Here is a 21,464-nt window from a genome sequence, read left to right as displayed (position 1 = left end):
ATCAAAAAAAGAGGAAATAACAAAGGTTGGAGAGGCTTCGGGGAGATGGGAACTCTTATGCCCTGCTGCTGGGAATGCAAAATGAAACAACCATTTTGGAAAACGATATGATGCTTCCTTAGAAAGTTAGAAATAGAAATACCATACGATCCAGCAATTCCACTCCTAGGACTATGTCCTAGAGAAGTAAGAGTCGTCATATGAATAGACATATGCACACCCATGTTCATTGTGGCATTGTTCACAATACAAAAAGATGGAAACAACCTAGATGCCCATCAAGAGATGAATGGATAAACAAACCATGGTACATACACACAATGGAGTATTACACAAGGATAAAGAGCAATGATGAATTTGTGAAGCATCTCATAACATGGATGTATCTGGAGGGCATTATGCTGAGCGAAATAACTCAATCACAAAAGGACAAATATTGTATGAGACCACTACTGTAAAAACTCATGAAAAGGTTTACACACAAAAAGAAACAATCTTTGATGGTTACGAGGGAGGAGGGGTGGGGATGGAAAAACACTAAATAGACTGGGTTTTAGACAACAGATAACTGGTAACTTTGGTGAAGGATAAGACCGTACACAATAGTGAAGAATCCAGCACAACCTGTGCAAGGCAGGTCACGGAAGCTCCATAAACACATCTAAATACCCAGAGAGATGGAATTGCTGGGCTGAGGGCTGTGGGGACCATGGTCTTGGGGAATGTCTAGCTCAAATTGCATAATATGGTTTATAAAGAAAATGTTCTACATTCTACTTTGGTGAGTAGCGTCTGGGGTCTTAAAAGCCTGTGAGCAGCCATCTAGTATACTCCACTGGCCTCACCCCTTTGGGAGCAAAGAAGAATGAAGAAAACTAAAGATACAAGGGAAAGATTAGTCTAAAGGACTAATGGACCACATCTACCACAGCCTCCACCAGACTGAGTCCAGTACCACTAGATGGTGCCCATCTACCACCACTGACTGCTCTAACAGAGATCACAATAGAAGGTCTCAAACAGAGCTGGAGAAAAATGTAGAACAAAATTCTAACTCAGAAAGATTGCTGGCCTGACAGAGACTGGATAAACCCTAAGAGTATGGCCCCCGGACACCCTTTCAACTCAGTAATGAAGTTACCCCCGAGGTTCACCCTTCAGCTAAAGATTAGACAGGCCCATGGAACAAAACAAGACTAAAGGGGTGCACCAGCCCTGGGGCAGGGACTGGAAGGCAGGAGGGAACAGGAAAGCTGGTAATAGGGAACCCAAGGTTGAGAAGGGCAAGTGTTGACATGTCATGGGGAAGTTAACCAATGTCATAAAACAATATTTATAAAAACTAACTGTTTAATGAGAAACTAGTTTGTTCTGTAAACCTTCATCTAAAGTACAATAAAATCAATTAATTAATTAAAAATAAATTAGTTTCTGACGTGAAAATAGGAGCTCAAAGAATGTTAACTTATCTTTCATTAGATGTCATATTGCTCGTAGTATGACATTATTTAATTTAATAGTTAATATTCATAATCAATCAATTATGACTTGAATACTGAGCCAAAAAATAGATTAAGCATCTTACACTGAATAACCATTTTCTCAGTAGTTCAAACTTTATCACTGGTGAGTGCAAAATGATCTGTTAGAAATTTGTAATTAAGGGGAGTTTGTCCAGGTTTATAGCTCTATGGGACGACTTCATGAAGCAGATTAGCAGTGGTTGTGTTTTCAAATTGCAAAAATAAAGGAGCCAATTTTATTTTAAAAAGTGGAAGGTGTGTATCCACTCAAAGCAGCAGCATAAGCTATTGGAAGAAGTAAGACGGAAGGAGTCAGTATCCCATGCTAATCTCTGGGTGTTCAAGTGCCAGCGAGTGACTTTAGGTATACTACTTAATCCCTCTACATCTCATTAACAGATGTGTCATCTGCAAATTAAAAAGACTAAACCCATTGCTGTCAGGTCCATCCTGACTCATGGCAGTCCCACGTGTTAGAGTAGAATCGAGCTCCATAGGGTTTTCTTGGCTGTAATCTTTATGGAAGCAGATCACCAGAACTATATTCCGTAATACCACTGAATGGGTTTGAACTGCCAACCTTTCAGTTAGTAATTGAGCCACTCAAGTACTTCTAAAAAGACTAGACTATAGGATTTGTATATGCTCTTTAAGCATACACATTCCACGATTTTAATGATTCTTAAAAGCCTTAATGTTCAGATCCACCTCCTTTCCTTGGTCCGCTTTTTTTGATAATATTGCAGTCACTCCCAGGCTATGTGGGCTAAGTTTCAGAAAGCTTCATGGTAAGAAGATTTGTGTTTGATTAGTCTTCATTTAACTTACTAGCTGTTTCTCAACCACTTTTGTAAGACCTGAGGTCTAAATGATCTTATCTCTGCCCATACTAACTTAACACCCAAGCAGGCAGGTGCCATCAGATTCTTTTAAAACATCTCTGCCCCCTCCCACTACATCAGACACACACAGAGAGCCTCCATTCAATCTCAATTAACATTCTCTCTCCCTGAATTCCCAGGCAGAAATCACTTCATACTCTGCCATCCATGTTATCTCTACTTTCTCTTCCAAACTCCAAAAAATATATTTCCTTAAATATCTCTAACTCCAGAAATATAATGATACACAAAAATTCTCTGAGTTTGCTGGGTCAATGAGAATACATATATGTCTTAGTTATCTAGTGCTGCTACAACAGAAATACCACAAGTGGATGGCTTTAACAAACAGAAGTTTATTCTCTTACAGTTTAGGAGGATAGAAGTCCAAATTCAGGGTGCCAGCTCCAAGGAAAGCCTTGTTCTCTCTGTCGGTTCTGGGGGAAGGTCCTTGTCATCAATGTCCCCCTGGTTTAGGGGCTTCTCGGTGCAGGGACTCCAGGTGCAAAGGACACGCTCTGCTCCTGGCACTACTTTCTTGGTGGTATGAGGTCCCCCGTCTCTCTGCTCTCTCTTATATCTCAAAAGAGATTGATTTAATCTTGTAGATTGAATCCTGCCTCAAATCCTGTCTCATTAACATCATAGAGGTAGGATTTACAACCCAGGAAAACCACATAAGATCACAAAATTGTGGACAACAACACAATTCTGGGAATCGTGGCCTAGCCAAGTTGACTCATGTTTTCGGGGGACACAATTCAATCCATGACATTATCTATGAGGAAGTTATGGCTAGGGAGGAAATGCTGTATTTATAAAACCTAAACAAGTTAGAATCATTAGAAAAGTATTTTATTTCCTTTATAATAACAACAGCTAACTCTTATAATATAGAACTGCTAATACAGTCTTAGCATCAGTGGAAAAGATCATTAAGAAGCAGAAAAGACAGGAAGGACCTGTTGTTGTAAGATACCGTCGAGTGGACTTCTACTCATAGCAACCTTACATACAACAGAATGAAACATTGCCTGGTCCTTTGCCATCCTCACAACCATTGCTGTTTGAGCCCCCTGTTGCAGCCACTGTTGTCAATCCACCTTGTTGAAGGTCCCTTTTTTGCTGACCCTCTACTATACCAAGCATGATGTCTTTCTCTAGTGATTATTCCTTCCCAATGATGTGTCCAAAGTAAAGTGAGACAAAGTGTTACCACCCTCCCTTTAAGGAACATTCTGGCTGTACTTCTTCCAAGGAAGTTTGTTTGTTATTCTAGCCATCCACAGTATATTCAATTTTCTTCACCAACACCACAATCTGAATGTGTTGATTCTTTGGCCTTCCTTTTCTCGTTACTCATAATTTGCATATGAGAGGGAAAGGCTACAGTCTTCAAACATAAGGAGTTAGTTTTTGTCTAAGTCACTAAGAATTGAGAGAGTAAAGTCTACAGTTGTTGGTTCTAAATCTTTCCCAAAAAGAAAACTATAAAGCCAACTATTACAGCCACCATTATCAATCAACTTCTATGAGCCAGGGACTCTTTATCCATTATCTCTAATCTTCATAACAACACCAGGACCAGAAATTATTATTTCCAAATATATCTAATGAAATTGAGGCTCAAGGAGGATAAACAAGTCTCTTATGGTCACACAGTCAAAAAGCAAGCCCATGTAAGACTGCAAGTTTATCCATAGCCAAGGCTGTGTTTTACCCACTTTATTACATCACCCCCATTTCAACATTACTGGGGGTTTTAGTCCACGGATTACTTTAACGATTGTTTTTCTGGGTGCACAAAACAGTATTAAAAAATGCCCGTCTAATAAAAATCATTTAAACAATGTAGTCCTTCAAAGCCGCAAAACAAAATCATTCTTTCTGCGGCTCATCAGCTTTGTGGGTTAGCTGGAAGTGGCCTTCTTTTGAATATGCTGCCAAGGGTATAGGATTTCCTCCAGTGTAACTATGAGTGACTACATGTTTGGTTTTTTGCTTATAGCCACCAAGGGTAAGGCTGATTTTACAACCATCATAGGTGACCCTCATCTATCCAAATTCTACCTGAAGGCTGCTTTTTTATCTGTGTGCCCCCTTCCTTTGAGTCATCCTTTTCTTACACCTCATCTTTGGAATAATGCAGTTTTTGCGCAAGCAATAGAAGTCAAAATTTTTGCGGGCTCTGTCTAATTTAAGGGGAATGAGAAGCTATTAAAGCAAAATGTAGCATAAGTATTTTGTTAGATCATGAACATGACAAATTGTTGCTATTTAAAATTGCATGTGAGGTAAAGAGAGTTTTATCTCCCTGCAAGATATCATTGACAAGTAACAAGTATTGTTTTTACCTAGTGACCTCAGAATGTTCTGACGTACTTAAGAGGACGGAGCAGTCTAAGTCTACAGGGAATGGACTGAGGCAATAGAACTGATGGGATTCCGCTGTGACTAGTTAATAATGGTTCCAAAATAAACCCCTTTAGCTCCATCTCCACAGGGCCTGTAATGCAGCTGAGCTAAAAGCTTCATTTGTTCACATTTATTCAAATGTCAGCAGAATAGAAATGGATTGAGGTTTCCATAGAAACCACCAGTGGTTTTAGGTGTTTCTCAGGGCATTAATTGTATGGAGAAAACAGGTATACATTAGCCCCTGTCATGAATTGTATTTTCTTGCCTTGTTAAACGTTGGTGGGTGGCGCTGCCACACCGGCCTGTGTTTCAGCTCATTTTGGGCAGCTCCCCTTGCAGCCTTTAATTCAGCTGAGATGCTGGAACAGGGCACTTCTAAAGAGTGGCAAATACTGCCCACTAGCGGTGGCTGTTCAGGCAGCATTTCCTCTCTTAGGACCAGAACGAAAATTTGAAAGTTCCTTACCTAGAATTGGTGTAACACATTTTCTTATTTAGGATTTATATTGCTTTTCTGGACTGTTGCCAACACAAGAGGTTAAGGACAAGTGCAATGGTTGTAGGAACCCGATCAACAACAACAACAGCAAAAACAAAAGCAGAAGGGGGGCTTCGAGGCATTAGTAAAATTTTCAGCTATAAAGTCCAAGGCCAACCACAATCAAACCTTTCCATCCAAACACCAGTTAATTAACCACCTACAGGAATAGTGTCCCTTCCCATAATACAGGGAGAAAAAAAAAAAACAAAGAAAACAATCTTATCCAGAAAGCATACAATGACTCAAGTGTATTACTGAATGACAGGCTTTCCTGTAAGTTTTCTGCAACAGGTATGATTAATTAGAAAATGAAAGCCAGCACAAAATAAAAGTAATAGTAAAAAACAAGAAGAAGAAGAAGACATGCCTTGGAGTACCCGAGGGCAGCCCGGTGTAGGAGAAAAAGCATGTGTAAAAAGCGTGTGTGGGCTCGGACAGCCCAGTTTACCTCTCACCACGGCCACCACTGCCACTTACTACTTGGCATCTTGAATAAGCTCCTTGATTACTATGCATGTCAGTTTCCTCATGTGTAGAGTGAGGATAACAATGCCTAACTTGCAGGTGCACTGCAAGAATTAGAGATGGTGGACAAGGTTCCTTCTTGTCTTCCTATTCATTATCTGAAACGCAGCAGTCCCCAGCTTGTGCAGGGACACCTATCGTGGAAACATGCACTAAAGAACTAATCTCTTAGAAATTAATATGCACTCAGATATTTCTCCCAGTATAGCACTAGCATCTTTCTCAGCTTATGTCTCAAGTTATTTGACAATCTGTAGCTGATTACCATGCAATTATAATACTCACTGATAACCAAGTAATATCTGCATATCTTCAGAAGGTGCAAGATTTTGCGAAACATGCAAAAGTGATGATGAATAACTGGAGAGGCAGCATAGCATAGACCCCGTGGGTTCAAACTCTAGATCTGCCAGTTTGAGGTGCATAACCTCAAACAAGTGACTCAACTTTTCTGTGCCTTAGTCTCCCCATCTATAAAGTGGAAATAACAACAGTATCCAATTCAAGGAATTGATATGAGGATCAAATATGGTGAATATGTGTGAAGTGTTTAAAACAGCACTTGGTAAATCATAAACAGAGTGTTTATTAGGTAAAAACAAAAATAACTCTATAGCAGACCATTTAAAAATGAAGGAGAAGAATTAAAAACTGAAGAAAACTAAGAAGGTTCATGACAGGTTAGATACAACATTAAATAATGACTTAAGTATTATAAAGGTTGAGAGTCATTGCTGAGACTGGTTGAAGTTCTGGAATATTTTCACACACAAAAATTGACCATGTTTGTTACTGAACCACAAGAGGTTGTGGTCACAAGCCTCCAAGAAGGTACCAATGACCCGTACCACTGGTATGCATGCCCTGTGTAACCCTCTTGCCAACATCATACCAGGGTTGACCTGTGTAGCCAATAGCAGAAGTGATGGTGTCTAACTTTGTAGATTAGGTTATAAAAGATACTGCTGCTTCCATTTTAGTTATTCCTTTGTCCACTCTCAATCAATAAATTATCTCTCTCTCCCCTCTTTCTCTTCACTTGCTTTGGAGGAAGACAGCTTCTATGTCACGATAGCCCTCTGAATTGGCCCAGGTGGAGAAGAACAGAGGATTCCACATACACATGAAACCCCAGTGAAGCCTTCAGACAATTGCAGTGACATTCGACTGTTGACTGCAACCCCATGAGAGACCCAAAGTAGTGTGAAAAAACAAATGTTTGTACTCTTAATTTTCTAACTTTTGGGGTTATTTCTTAGGTAGCAATAAGTATTTAATACATGGCTGAAGGAAGACCCATGGGCTATTTTTTAAATTTCATGAAAATATTACACCCCCTTATGAAAAAAAAAATATCCTATGGCTGTCCAGTTGATACTGACTCATAGTGACCTTAAAGGACAGCGTAGAACTGTCCCATAGGGTTTCCAAGGAGCTCCTGGTAGAATCGAACTGCCAGCCTTTTGGTTAACAGCCGCAGCTCTTAACCTCTACGCCACCAGGGTTTCCCATCCCCCTTAAAGATGCAATTTATTGATGCTTATTCTAAGAATTATCGGATACCTGTAACCTTAATTTTTCAGGACAAAAGACTTTTCAAGCTATTTTTTTTTTTTTTTTACTGTTTACAGTAAAGTTGGTCCCCTTTTTAACTAAATACTGAATATACCATAGACTGCCAGAAGAACAAACAAACCCGTCTTGGAAAAAGTACAGCCAGCATGCTCCTTAGAAGAAAGGATGGCGAGGCCTTCATCTCACATGTGTTGGACATGTTATCAGGAGGGACCAGTCCCTGGAGAAGTACATCATGCTTAGTAAAGTAGAGGGACAGTGAAAAAGAAGAAGACCTTCAAGGAGATTGATCAGCACAGTGGCTGCAACAATGGGCTCAAACATACCAATTGTGAGGATGGCACAGGACCAGGCAGTGTTTCATTCTGTTGTATATAGGCTGCTATGAGTTGGAACCAGCTCAACAGGACCTAACAACAAAGGGCTGTATGATCTGTGTTTTTCTTACCAATATTGTCTTCTGCTTTCACCCTTCTTCTCTGCACTCCATCCACACCAACCTCCTTGGTGTTTTGGAACATGCCGGGCATACTTCCACCTCAGGGCCTTTGATTTGGTTATTCTTCTATCTTAGTGGTTCTTCCCAGGTTCTTCAAGTCTTTATTCAAACGTCTCCTCACCAGAGCCTATTCTGAACATCTTGCTTCAAACTGCAACTCCTCTTTCCTCCTCCCACTCCGGATCCAACATATCCTGTTTTATTCTCCCCATAATACTTATCACCTTCTAATAAACTATCTAACTTCGTTAATTTTACTCTGCATCTCTCAGTGCTCCGTGAGGATAGGGATTTTTTTCTCTTTAGTCACTAAAACACTGATGTATCCTCATTACCTCGATCCCTGGCACTTATTAGGTGCTTAATAAATATTTGTTGATGTAAGCCAATGAACTAAATATGGTTCAAATGGCTTTTTTACAGTTCCAATTACCCTGGGATAAGGATGACTGCCCATATTTAAATTTTCTGACTCAGTAGGTTGTCAAAAAACGGTATCTATTATCTGAAAGCAAACCTCAGTTTAAAAAACATATTGGCTTGAGTGAGTTCCAAAAAATGGGCTAGGTGCTGAAGAACCATTGAGGTAAGCATGCACATTGATCTATAAACTTCTTATCTAAATTAAATCTTTATCACCATATTTTCCAGGGCAATGTATCTCATCAGGCATATATATATATATATATATATATATATATATATATATATATATATATATATATATAAAGACTTCCATGTCTTTCCTCTTAATATCCAGAACAGATATACATCATTTTTATTACCAATTTTGCATCAGAGAACACTATTACTCACTGCGCCTAGATAAAAACTAGAAACATAAATTAGATGTTGGTTCTAAAAAGTCCAAAAGGGCTGTGACATCAAGATCTAAGACTTCTGGAAGCTTTCTGTAGAACAGATTATAATAAAAAGGCCCAGCAAGTTCAGACTTCATGGGTGCTAGACCTGTGCAGTTGCAAAGAGCACCATTTTTGCAAGGGCGCCAGGCTGTCTTTAATGTTTTGCGTTTGCTATCTTCAAATTCTTAGTAATTTATGAATAAGGGGCCCCATATTTTCATTTTGCACTGAGCTGTGTAAATAATATAGATGGTCCTGAGGCCCAGAGAAAAAGATACTACTCATCTACTGCTCACCACCCAAAGAAATAAGTAGGGATGGAATGCCAGAAAGGCAAATAGAATTTTTTCTGAGATGGATACCCAACCCTCTTTGGGTTTTACTATCACTTGGGGTGGGGGTGGGGGGGACCAGAGGAGAGTAGCAGTGTTCTACTGTTTTGCCACTTGGTGTAGCCTATGTAACCAGCACCGGCAGCAGTATTTGGAAGCTTATTAGAACAGCAGAGTCAGGACCCACTCTAGACATACTGGATCAGAATCTGCATTTTAGAAGGATCCCTAGGTTATTCCTGTGCACATTACATTTTGAAAAGCAGTGCTGTGCTGTTCCAAGAGTCATCTATGACAACTCTAATAATGGACATTTGATGTTACTCAGTCACCATTGTTGTTGTTGGGTGGCCTCAAGTGGATTCTGACTCATAGTGAGCTCATGTGACAGAATAGAACTGCCCCATAGAGTTTTCTAGGCTATAATCTTTACAGAAGCGGATCATCAGATCTTTCACCAACTGAATAGCTGGTAAACCCATTGCCGTCAAGTCGATTCCGACTCACAAGGACCCTATGAGTGACTGGTAGATTCTGTTAAAGAAGAAAATCTTGTACACTGTTAAGAGAGAAAGAAGGGGTTTTATTGAGGAATAATACAGTTTGAGCTGGGCCAAACTAATAACCAGTTGCTGTCTAGTCGACTTGAACTCATAGAACTGGGCAGCATTAAGTAAAAATACAAAGCACTCTGCTGTTCAATGGAGAGAGGGGTCTATATACACAGAGAACAAAGGAAAAGTAGGGGGTTAATGACTGATTATAGATAAGATCAGATTCAGCTTGAAGTCCTTTGAAACGTAAAAGTCAGCCAGTGGGCTAGGACAGAGTGAGTTACCACCTAGGTGAGTGGCACCAGCCAGTTGGGTTATACATGACTGCAGTCCTGAACATATTGTCCCCAGAACAAGATTTCACATGTTGACACATCCTTCCTATGAACAAACAGTTTACATCCTGACCTTTCGTTTCCTGGAAATGCATGTTAGTCCCATCATTCTGCCATCTGACACAAGTGCCTCCAGTTTGAAACTTTTCCGTTTACAGTTCCAACGGCCAACCTTTCCATTAGCAGCTGATCACTTGCACCAGCAGGGCTGCTCACCCATCTCTGTAAAGGAGAGTACCAGCAAATTCTTAACCCCAGAATCTGCCAAACTGGGGCGTTAACTGACTTGAACATTATATTTGTTCCTCCTGTGGTCCCTCCTCTAGGATTGGGTTAATATGAAGTAAAAAGATTTTGAAATAAATAAATAAATAAGAGAAGAAAATGTAAAGAACAGGTTATTATGCACTAAGCTGCAGGTAGAAAACACTGCAGCAATAATAAAATGGACAAAAAAAATTACTTAAAAAATTAGTAAATAGCTAGCACTTACTGAGCATTTCAAATGTGACAGGCATCTTACAAAGGGTTTTATATGAGTTACTTCATTTAAATTTTACCACTAACTTAAGAACTAGATGTTTTGTTTACCTTAAGGAATGGAAGGACTGGCATAGGGAGGTTTTGAAATGGCCACAGTATTAGTCAAGAAATGGTGTATTGAGGTGGAGCCAAGATGGTGGAGTAGTCAGACACTTCCAGTGGTCTCTGTTACAGAAAAGACCCAAAAATATACAAGCGAATTGGTTATACATGACAATTTAGGAGCCCTGAACATCAAAAGCAAAGTTGAAGAATCAGACTGAGTGTCGGGGGAGGGAGAACATTTCAGAAACAGTGATGAGTTGCCAGACCCAGCCCAGAGGAAACTGGCACCCCACAGCACCATGAGGCAAACAGTGGCATTCAGAACCCATTTTCAACATCTGAAGAGACTAAGCAGCAGAGTGTTTGAGCAAAAAGTGGCGCTCTCGGCAAAAGATAAATACTTGAGTCTAACCTTCCTTGAGGACCAAAAAACACCCCTTTGGAAAAAACTCTCCCATTTAACTGACCCCTCCCTGCTCTGCACCAGGCCCCTAGTCAGCTTCAGGGAGAGCCACTTTCCCTGGGCTGGAAATAGGACCTATCGTGTGCCCTGAGCCACCCTCCTGGCCTTGGAGAAAGAACAAATTAACAAACAGGGGAAAAAATAATCTTCCAGCTCCCCTAAGCTGGGAACTCAGAGCAGAAAGAGCACTTTTGCCTAGGCACAGACATAAGCAGTCCACAGACTTTGAATGCCTTTCACCCCTGCATAGACCAGTGTGGGCGCGTTTCAACAGCATAGGCCCTCATTACCACAGTACAACAGGGTATACACCTGAAGTCTAACTTCAGTTGTTTCAGCTATAAGGTGGAGAGGTAGGTTCATGACATTTGACACCACTCTGCCTATTACGCAGGGTCCTCACCTACCCACATCAGGGGCCTGAGGACTGGTGGCTTCACCCAATGCCACCTAGCCACCATTGAAGGGGTACAATGATGAGTGGGGTCTCCCAGTCATTACAGACAATGGCATTGGGTGCCCATAGTCCGGCTGCAAAAACCACTCACCTAGGTGCTCTAGGGAACAGGGACACACTTTCCTCACAGGCCTCAATGGCAGTTGTCATTCCACTGCCTTGCTCAGCACATGACCCCCTATTGCAGCCAGATACCTGTGCCTACACCAATCACCCCTGCTTGTCTAAGCCTGTAGGTGAGAGTCTGCACCACACAATTGGTGACCAACTACTGGACACCTGAGCTGAACCCATAGAGGAAAAGTAAATGGACTTCTGGGCTTATATACCTAGTATATACCTAGTAACAGCTCTAACCACCTGCTGACAGGACGTTAGAACTTCAAAGGTCAATAATCAAACTAGCTCACTTGAGCAGCCTATTTGGGCATATCAAAACAAAACAAGAAACTAGGACACAGTAAGCAAACATAAAATAAATAACTACAATAACTCATTGATTGCGTGGAGACAACAGTTGATATCAAATCACATACAGAGGCAGACCATGATGGCTTCAACAAGCTCCAAAACAAAGCATCAGGAAATCTTTTGGATGAAGAGAACTTCCTGGAACTTCCAGAGGTAGAATACAAAAGATTAATACACAGAACTCTTCAAGAAATCAGGTAGGAGATCAGACAAAACACAGAGCAATCCAAGGAATGCATAGACATAGCGTAAGAGGAACTTAAGCAGATTAAACAAAAGCATAATGACAAATTTAATAGCACTGCAAAAATCCATAGAGAGACAATAAACAGATATTCAGAAGATGGATAGGAAGACTCGACATTGTAAAAATGTCTATTCTACCCAAAGTGATCCATAGATACAACGCAATCCCAATCCAAATTCCAGTGGCATTTTTTACTGAGGTGGAGAAACAAATCAACAACTTCATAAGGAAAGGGAAGAGGCCCTGGATGAGGAAAGCATTACTGAAAAAGAAGAACAAAGTGGGAGGCCTTGCACTACTGATTTAGAACCTATTATACAGCCACAGTAGTCAAAAGAGCCTGGTACTGGTACAACAATAGGCACATAGACCAATGGAACAGAATTGAGAACCCAGATATAAATCCACCCACATATGAGCAGCTGCTATTTGACAAAGGCCCAAAGTCCATTAAATGAGGAAAGGACAGTCTCTTTAACAAATGATGCTGTCATAACTGGATATCCCTCTGCAAAACAATGAAACAAGACCCATACCTCACACCATGCACAAAAAAGAAACTCAAAATGGATCAAAGACCTAAACATAAAATCTAAAATGATAAAGATCGTGGAAGAAAAAATAGGAACAACACTAGGAGCCCTAATACATGGCATAAACAGAATACAAAACATTACTACCAATGCACAAACACCAGAAAAGAAACTAGATAACTGGAGCTCTTAAAAGTCAAACACTGGGGAGGGGGCCAAGATGGCGGACTAGGTGGACGCTCCCGCGGATCCCTCTTGCAACAAAGACTCGGAAAAACAAGGGAATCGATCACATACATAAGAATCTATGAACTCTGAACAACAAGCACAGACTTAGAGACGGAGGACGAACAAATACGGGCAGACAGCGACTGTTTTCAGAACTAGGAGCCAGCGCACCAGGCAGGTGACCTTCGGAGCTCGATCTGGGGCAGAGCCCAGGGGGGCAGACGGCACAGAAAGGGGGCCCACCCCTTCCCCCCCGAACCCATCCCGGGAGGAAGCCTAGCAGGTTGGCGCGGGCGGCGTAGGGGCGCAGCCGGAGGGAGAAACACCCGGGAGGCAGTGACTGATCTGAGAGGGGGGAGAACAGCGTCCCAGCTGGGGTGCCCTGCTGTCCGCCGGGAGTTAGGCGAGAAGCCGACGGGGCGCGCGCGGGGGGGGGGTCAGCTGTGTTTCCCTGGAGTGACCCCAGGGCGGGGCCCACGCGTTCGTGCGGGAGGACGCGCACCCAGTCCGCGCGTGTGGCACGGCACACCAGAGGGAGAAATCCCCGGAGGTGTCTGGTCTCAAAACAGGGAAAGCAGCATCCCAGACGGGGAGCCATTCCGCTGCGATCTGGGCACGCGCGCGCGCGCGCGCGGGCGGGGCATGAGCGCGGGGTCCATTTTTATTACCCTGAATTGACCCAGAGGGCGGGAACACCTGGTCGTGCGAGTGACGCCCTCCCAGTTTGCGCGAGAGGTGCGGCACACTGGAAGGAGAAGTCCCCGGGAGGAACTGATTGGTCCCAAAGCGCAGAAAGTAGCATCCCAGACAAAGTGCCGCCCTGCTGGGGCTTGGGCGCGCGCACGAGCGGGCCGTGAGCGCGGAGTCCATTTTTATTGCCCTGAATTGACCCAGGGGGCGGGCCCACCTGGCCGTGCGGAGGAACTGATTGGTCCCGAAGCGCAGAAACTAGCGTCCCAGACGGGGTTCCGTCCTGCTGGGGCTTGGGCGCGCGCACGAGCGGGGCGTGAGCACGGAGTCCATTTTTATTGCCCTGAATTGACCCAGGGGGCGGGCCCACCTGGCCGTGCAGGTGACGCAACCCAGTTCGCGCGAGAGGTGTGGCGCTCCGGAAGGAGAAGTCCCGGGGAGGAAGTGACTGGTTCCCGAACAGGGAAAGCAGCGTCTCAACCCGGAAGTCATCCCGCTGGGATTTGGGCGCGCGCACAGGCGGGGCGTGACCGCGGGATCTAATTATAATCGCCTGAATAGACCCTGGGGGCGGGCCCACCCGTTCGTGCGGGAAACGCCCACCCAGTGCCCACGAGCGGTGCCGCGCACCGGAGGAAGTCCCCAGGAGGAAGGGACTGGTTTTCGAGCAAGGAAAGCAGTGTCCTAGCCAGGGACCCGTCCAGCCCGGATTTTGGCAAACGGGGGCGGAGCGTGAACGTGGTGTTCAGCTCTATATTCTGTGGTGCTACACTCCTAGCTCTCAGATCCCTCCCCCACCCTCCCCAGGCGACCCCATTAACATCCGAATACCCGGAGCCAGAGAGAGAATTCAGATAGGGATCTGACTGCATTTTTTTTTAGCTGACTACTGGGAAAATCTAGTTTCCCAGTGATGGCTCGGAGACAGCAGTCCATATCAAACCACATAAAGAAACAGACCATGACAGCTTCTCCAACCCCCCAAACAAAAGAATCAAAATCTTTCCCAAATGAAGATACAATCCTGGAATTATCAGATACAGAATATAAAAAACTAATTTACAAAATGCTTAAAGATATCACGAATGAAATTAGGATAACTGCAGAAAAAGCCAAGGAACACACTGATAAAACTGTTGAAGAACTCAAAAAGATTATTCAAGAACATAGTGGAAAAATTAACAAGTTGCAAGAATCCATAGAGAGACAGCATGTAGAAATCCAAAAGATTAACAATAAAATTACAGAATTTGACAACGCAATAGAAAGTCAGAGGAGCAGACTCGAGCAATTAGAATGTAGACTGGGACTTCTGGAGGACCAGGGAAACAACACCAACATAGCTGGAAAAAAATCAGATAAAAGAATTAAAAAAAATGAAGAAACCCTAAGAATCATGTGGGACTCTATCAAGAAGGATAACTTGCGAGTGATTGGAGTCCCAGAACAGGGAGGGGGGACAGAAAACACAGAGAAAATAGTTGAAGAACTCCTGACACAAAACTTCCCTGACATCATGAAAGAAGAAAGGATATCTATCCAAGATGCTCATCGAACCCCATTTAAGATTGATCCAAAAAGAAAAACACCAAGACATATCATCATCAAACTTGCCAAAACCAAAGACAAACAGAAAATTTTAAAAGCAGCCAGGGAGAAAAGAAAGGTTTCCTTCAAGGGAGAATCAATAAGAATAAGTTCAGACTACTCAGCAGAAACCATGCAGGCAAGAAGGGAATGGGACGACATATACAGAGCACTAAACGAGAAAAACTGCCAACCAAGGATCATATATCCAGCAAAACTCTCTCTGAAATATGAAGGAGAAATTAAGATATTTACAGATAAACACAAGTTTAGAGAATTTGCAAAAACTAAACCAAGACTGCAAGAAATGCTAAAGGAGATTGTTTGGCCTGATGACCAATAATATCAGGTACCAGCACAATACAAGGACACAAAACAGAACGTCCTGATATCAACGCAACTCAAACAGGGAAAGCACAAAAACAAACAAATTAAGACTAATTCTAAAAAATAAATAAATAAACAAAATAATACATACAACAGGAAATCATGGAAATCAATAGCTAAACGATCAAAATAATCAAAAAGAGGGACTAAATATAGGAGGCATTGAACTGCCAGATGGAGAGTGATACAAGGCGAAATAGAAGGATACAAGTTAGGGTTTTACTTAGAAAAATAGGGGTAAATAAAAAGGTAACCACAAAAAGGAATATCAATTCCATAACTCAAGAAAAAAGCCAAGAAAAACGTAACGACTCAATAAACACAAAGTTAAACATTATGAAAATGAGGATCTCACAAGCTACTAAGAAAAACGTCTCAGCACAAAAAAGCATGTGGAAAAATGAAATGGCCAACAACACACATAAAAAGGCATCAAAATGACAGCACTAAAAACTTACTTATCTATAATTACGCTGAATGTAAATGGACTAAATGCACCAATAAAGAGACAGAGAGTCACGGACTGGATAAAAAAACACGATCCATCTATATGCTGCCTACAAGAGACACACCTTAGACTTAGAGACACAAACAAACTAAAACTCAAAGGATGGAAAAAAGTATATCAAGCAAACAATAAGCAAAAAAGAAGAGGAGTAGCAATATTAATTTCTGACAAAATAGACTTTAGACTTAAATCCGCCACAAAGGATAAAGAAGGACACTATATAATGATAAAAGGGACAATTGATCAGGAAGACATAACCATACTAAATATTTACGCACCTAATGACAGGGCTGCAAGATACATAAATCAAATTTTAACAGAATTGAAAAGTGAGATAGACACCTCCACATATATAGTAGGAGACTTCAACACACCACTTTCGGAGAAGGACAGGACATCCAGTAAGAAGCTCAATAGAGACACGGAAGACCTACTTACAACAATCAACCAACTTGACCTCATTGACTTATACAGAACTCTCCACCCAACTGCTGCAAAATATACTTTTTTTTCTAGCGCACATGGAACATTCTCTAGAATAGACCACATATTAGGGCATAAAACAAATCTTTGCAGAATCCAAAACATCGAAATATTACAAAGCATCTTCTCAGACCACAAGGCAATGAAGCTAGAAATCAATAACAGAAAAACTAGGGAAAAGAAATCAAATACTTGGAAAATGAACAATACCCTCCTGAAAAAAGACTGGGTTATAGAAGACATCAAGGAGGGAATAAGGAAATTCTTAGAAAGCAACGAGAATGAAAATACTTCCTATCAAAACCTCTGGGACACAGCAAAAGCAGTGCTCAGAGGCCAATTTATATCGATAAATGCACACATACAAAAAGAAGAAAGAGACAAAATCAGAGAACTGTCCCGACAACTTGAGCAAATAGAAAGTGAGCAACAAAAGAATCCATCAGGCACCCGAAGAAAACAAATAATAAAAATTAGAGCTGAACTAAATGAATTAGAGAACAGAAAAACAATTGAAAGAATTAACAAAGCCAAAAGCTGGTTCTTTGAAAAAATTAACAAAATTGATAAACCATTGGCTAGACTGACTAAAGAAAAACAGGAAAGGAAACAAATAACCCGAATAAGAAACGAGAAGGACCACATCACAACAGAACCAAATGAAATCAAAAGAATCATATCAGATTACTACATAAAATTGTACTCTAACAAATTTGAAAACCTAGAAGAAATGGATAAATTCTTGGAACAACACTACTTACCTAAACTAACACATACAGAAGTAGAACAACTAAATAGACCCATTACAAAAAAAGAGATTGAAATGGTAATCAAAAAACTCCCAACAAAAAAAAGTCCTGGCCCAGATGGCTTCACTGCAGAGTTCTACCAAACCTTCAGAGAAGACTTAACACCATTACTATTGAAGGTATTTCAAAGTATAGAAAAAGACGGAATACTACCCAACTCATTCTATGAAGCCACCATCTCCCTGATACCAAAACCAGGTAAAGACATTACAAAAAAAGAAAATTTTAGACCTATATCCCTCATGAACATAGATGCAAAAATCCTGAATAAAATTCTAGCCAATAGAATCCAACAACACATCAAAAAAATAATTCACCCTGATCAAGTGGGATTTATACCAGGTATGCAAGGCTGGTTTAATATCAGAAAAACCATTAATGTAATCCATCACATAAATAAAACAAAAGACAAAAACCACATGATCTTATCAATTGATGCAGAAAAGGCATTTGACAAAGTCCAACACCCATTTATGATAAAAACTCTCACCAAAATAGGAATTGAAGGAAAATTCCTCAACATAATAAAGGGCATATATGCAAAGCCAACGGCCAATATCACTCTAAATGGAGAGAACCTGAAAGCATTTCCCTTGAGAACGGGAACCAGACAAGGATGCCCTTTATCACCGCTCTTATTCAACATCGTACTTGAAGTCCTAGCCAGGGCAATTAGGCTAGACAAAGAAATAAAGGGTATTCAGATTGGTAAGGAGGAAGTAAAGCTATCACTATTTGCAGATGACATGATCGTATACATGGAAAACCCTAAGAAATCCTCCAGAAAACTACTGAAACTAATAGAAGAGTTTGGAAGAGTCTCAGGATATAAAATAAACATACAAAAATCACTTGGATTCCTCTACATCAACAAAAAGAACACCGAAGAGGAAATAACCAAATCAATACCATTCACAGTAGCCCCCAAGAAGATAAAATACTTAGGAATAAATCTTACCAAGGAAGTAAAAGACCTATACAAAGAAAACTATAAAACTCTGCTACAAGAAATTCAAAAGGACACGCTTAAATGGAAAAACATACCCTGCTCATGGATAGGAAGACTCAACATAGTAAAAATGTCTGTTCTACCAAAAGCCATTTATACATACAACGCACTTCCAATCCAAATACCAATGTCATACTTTAAGGGAATAGAGAAACAAATCACTAATTTCATATGGAAAGGAAAGAATCCCCGGATAAGCAAAACATTACTGAAAAAGAAGAAGAAAGTGGGAGGCCTCACCCTACCTGATTTCAGAACCTATTATATAGCTACAGTAGTCAAAACAGCCTGGTACTGGTACAACAACAGGCACATAGACCAATGGAACAGAATTGAGAATCCAGATATAAATCCATCCACGTATGAGCAGCTGATATTTGACAAAGGACCAGTGTCAGTCAATTGGGGAAATAATAGTCTTTTTAACAAATGGTGCTGGCATACCTGGATATCCATTTGCAAAAGAATGAAACAGGACCCATACCTCACACCATGCACAAAAACTAACTCCAAGTGGATCAAAGACCTAAACATAAAGACTAAAACGATAAAAATCTTGGAAGAAAAAATAGGATCTACCCTAGGAGCCCTAATACAGGGCATAAACAGAATACAAAACATTACCAAAAATGATGAAGAGAAACCCGATAACTGGGAGCTCCTAAAAATCAAACACCTATGCTCATCTAAAGACTTCACCAAAAGAGTAAAAAGACCACCTACAGACTGGGAAAGAATATTCAGCTATGACATCTCAGACCAGCGCCTGATCTCTAAAATCTACATGATTCTGTCAAAACTCAACCACAAAAAGACAAACAACCCAATCAAGAAGTGGGCAAAGGATATGAACACACATTTCACTAAAGAAGATATTCAGGCAGCCAACAGATACATGAGAAAATGCTCTCGATCATTAGTCATTAGAGAAATGCAAATTAAAACTACGATGAGATTCCATCTGACACCAACTAGACTGGCATTAATTCAAAAATCACAAAATAATAAATGTTGGAGAGGCTGCAGAGAGACTGGAACTCTCATACACTGCTGGTGGGATTGTAAAATGGTACAACCACTGTGGAAATCCATCTGGCGTTATCTTAAACAGTTAGAAATAGAACTACCATACAAACCAGAAATCCCACTCCTCGGAATATACCCTAAAAATACAAGACCCTGCACACAAACAGATATATGCACACCCATGTTTATTGCAGCTCTGTTTACAATAGCAAAAAGCTGGAAGCAACCAAGATGTCCATCAACGGACGAATGGGTAAATAAATTGTGGTATATTCACACAATGGAATACTACGCATCGATAAAGAACAGTGACGAATCTCTGAAACATTTCATAACATGGAGGAATCTGGAAGGCATTATGCTGAGCGAAATGAGTCAGTTGCAAAAGGACAAATATTGTATAAGACCACTATTATAAGATCTTGAGGAATAGAAAAAATGGAAAAGAACACATACTTTTGTGGTTACAAAGGGGGGAGGGAGGGAGGGAGGGAGGGAGAGGGCTTTTTATTGATCAATCTGTAGATGGGAACTGCTTTGGGTGAAGGGAAAGACAACACTCAAAACAAGGAAGGTCAGCCTAATTGGACAGGATTAAAAGTAAAGAGGTTTCCGAGATAAAATGAAAGCTTCAAAGGATAGCGAAGCAGGGGCTGGGGTCTGGGGAACTTGGTTTGAGAGGACTTCTAAATCAATGGGCAAAATAATTCTATTATGAAAACACTCTGCATCCCACTTTGAATTGTGGCACCTGGGGTCCTAAATGCCAACAAGCAGCCATCTAAAATACATTAATTGGTCTCAACCCACCGGGAGCAAAGGCAAAGGAAGAACACCAAGGTCACACGACAACTAAGAACCCAAGAGACAGAAAGGGCCACTTGAACCAGAGACCTACAATATCCTGAGACCAGAAGAACAAGTTGGTGCCCGGCCACAATCGATGTCTGCCCTGTCAGGGAGCACAAGAGACAACTCCTGAGGGAGCAGGAGACCAATGGGATACAGACCCCAAATTCTCATTAAAAGACCACACCTAATGGTATGATTGCGACTAGAGGAATCCCAGAGACAATGCTCCCCAGAACTTCTGATGGCACAGGACAGGAACCAACCCCGAAGACAAATCATCAGGCATGAAAAGGACTGGTCAGTGGGGGGGAGAGAGATACTGATGAAGAGCGAGCTAATTAAATCAGGTGGACACGGGAGAGTGTGTTGGCAACTCTTGACTGGAGGGGGGATGGGAAGATAGAGAGAGATGGAAGAAGGTAAAATTGGCACGAAACGAGAGACTGTAAGGGCTGACTCAATAGGGGGAGAGCAAGTGGGAGAAGGGAGTAAGATGTATGTAAACCTACATGTGACAGACTGATTGGAATGGTAAATGTTCACTTGAAGCTTAATAAAAATTTAAAAAAAAAAAAAAAAAAAGTCAAACACTTATGCTCATCCAAAAACTTCACCAAAAAAGTGAAAAGACAACCTACAGATTGGAAAAAAAAATTGGCTACAACAAGTCCGATCAGCCAGTAATCTCTAAAGTCTATAAGATATTGCAAAACCTCAACAACAAAAAGACAAAAAACCCAATTAAAAAATGGTCAAAGGACATGAACAGACACTTCACCAAAGAAGACATTCAAACAGCTAACAGATATATGAGGAAATGGTCACGATCATTAGCCATTAGAGAAATGAAAAACAAAACTACAATGAGATACCGTCTCACCCTAATACCCAGTAACCCAGTGCCATCAAGTTGATTCTGACTCATAGCAACCCTATAGGACAGGGAAGAACTGCCCCATAGAGTTTCCAAGAAGCACCTGGCGGATTCGAACTGCTGACCTCTTGGTTAATAGCAGTAGTACTTAACCACTACACCACCATCACCCCAACAAGGCTAGCATTAATCCAAAAAACACAAAA

The sequence above is a fragment of the Loxodonta africana genome, chromosome 13 (assembly GCF_030014295.1).
Source record: "Loxodonta africana isolate mLoxAfr1 chromosome 13, mLoxAfr1.hap2, whole genome shotgun sequence".
Lineage (NCBI taxonomy): Eukaryota > Metazoa > Chordata > Mammalia > Proboscidea > Elephantidae > Loxodonta > Loxodonta africana.
Note: the sequence above shows the minus strand (reverse complement) of the source record.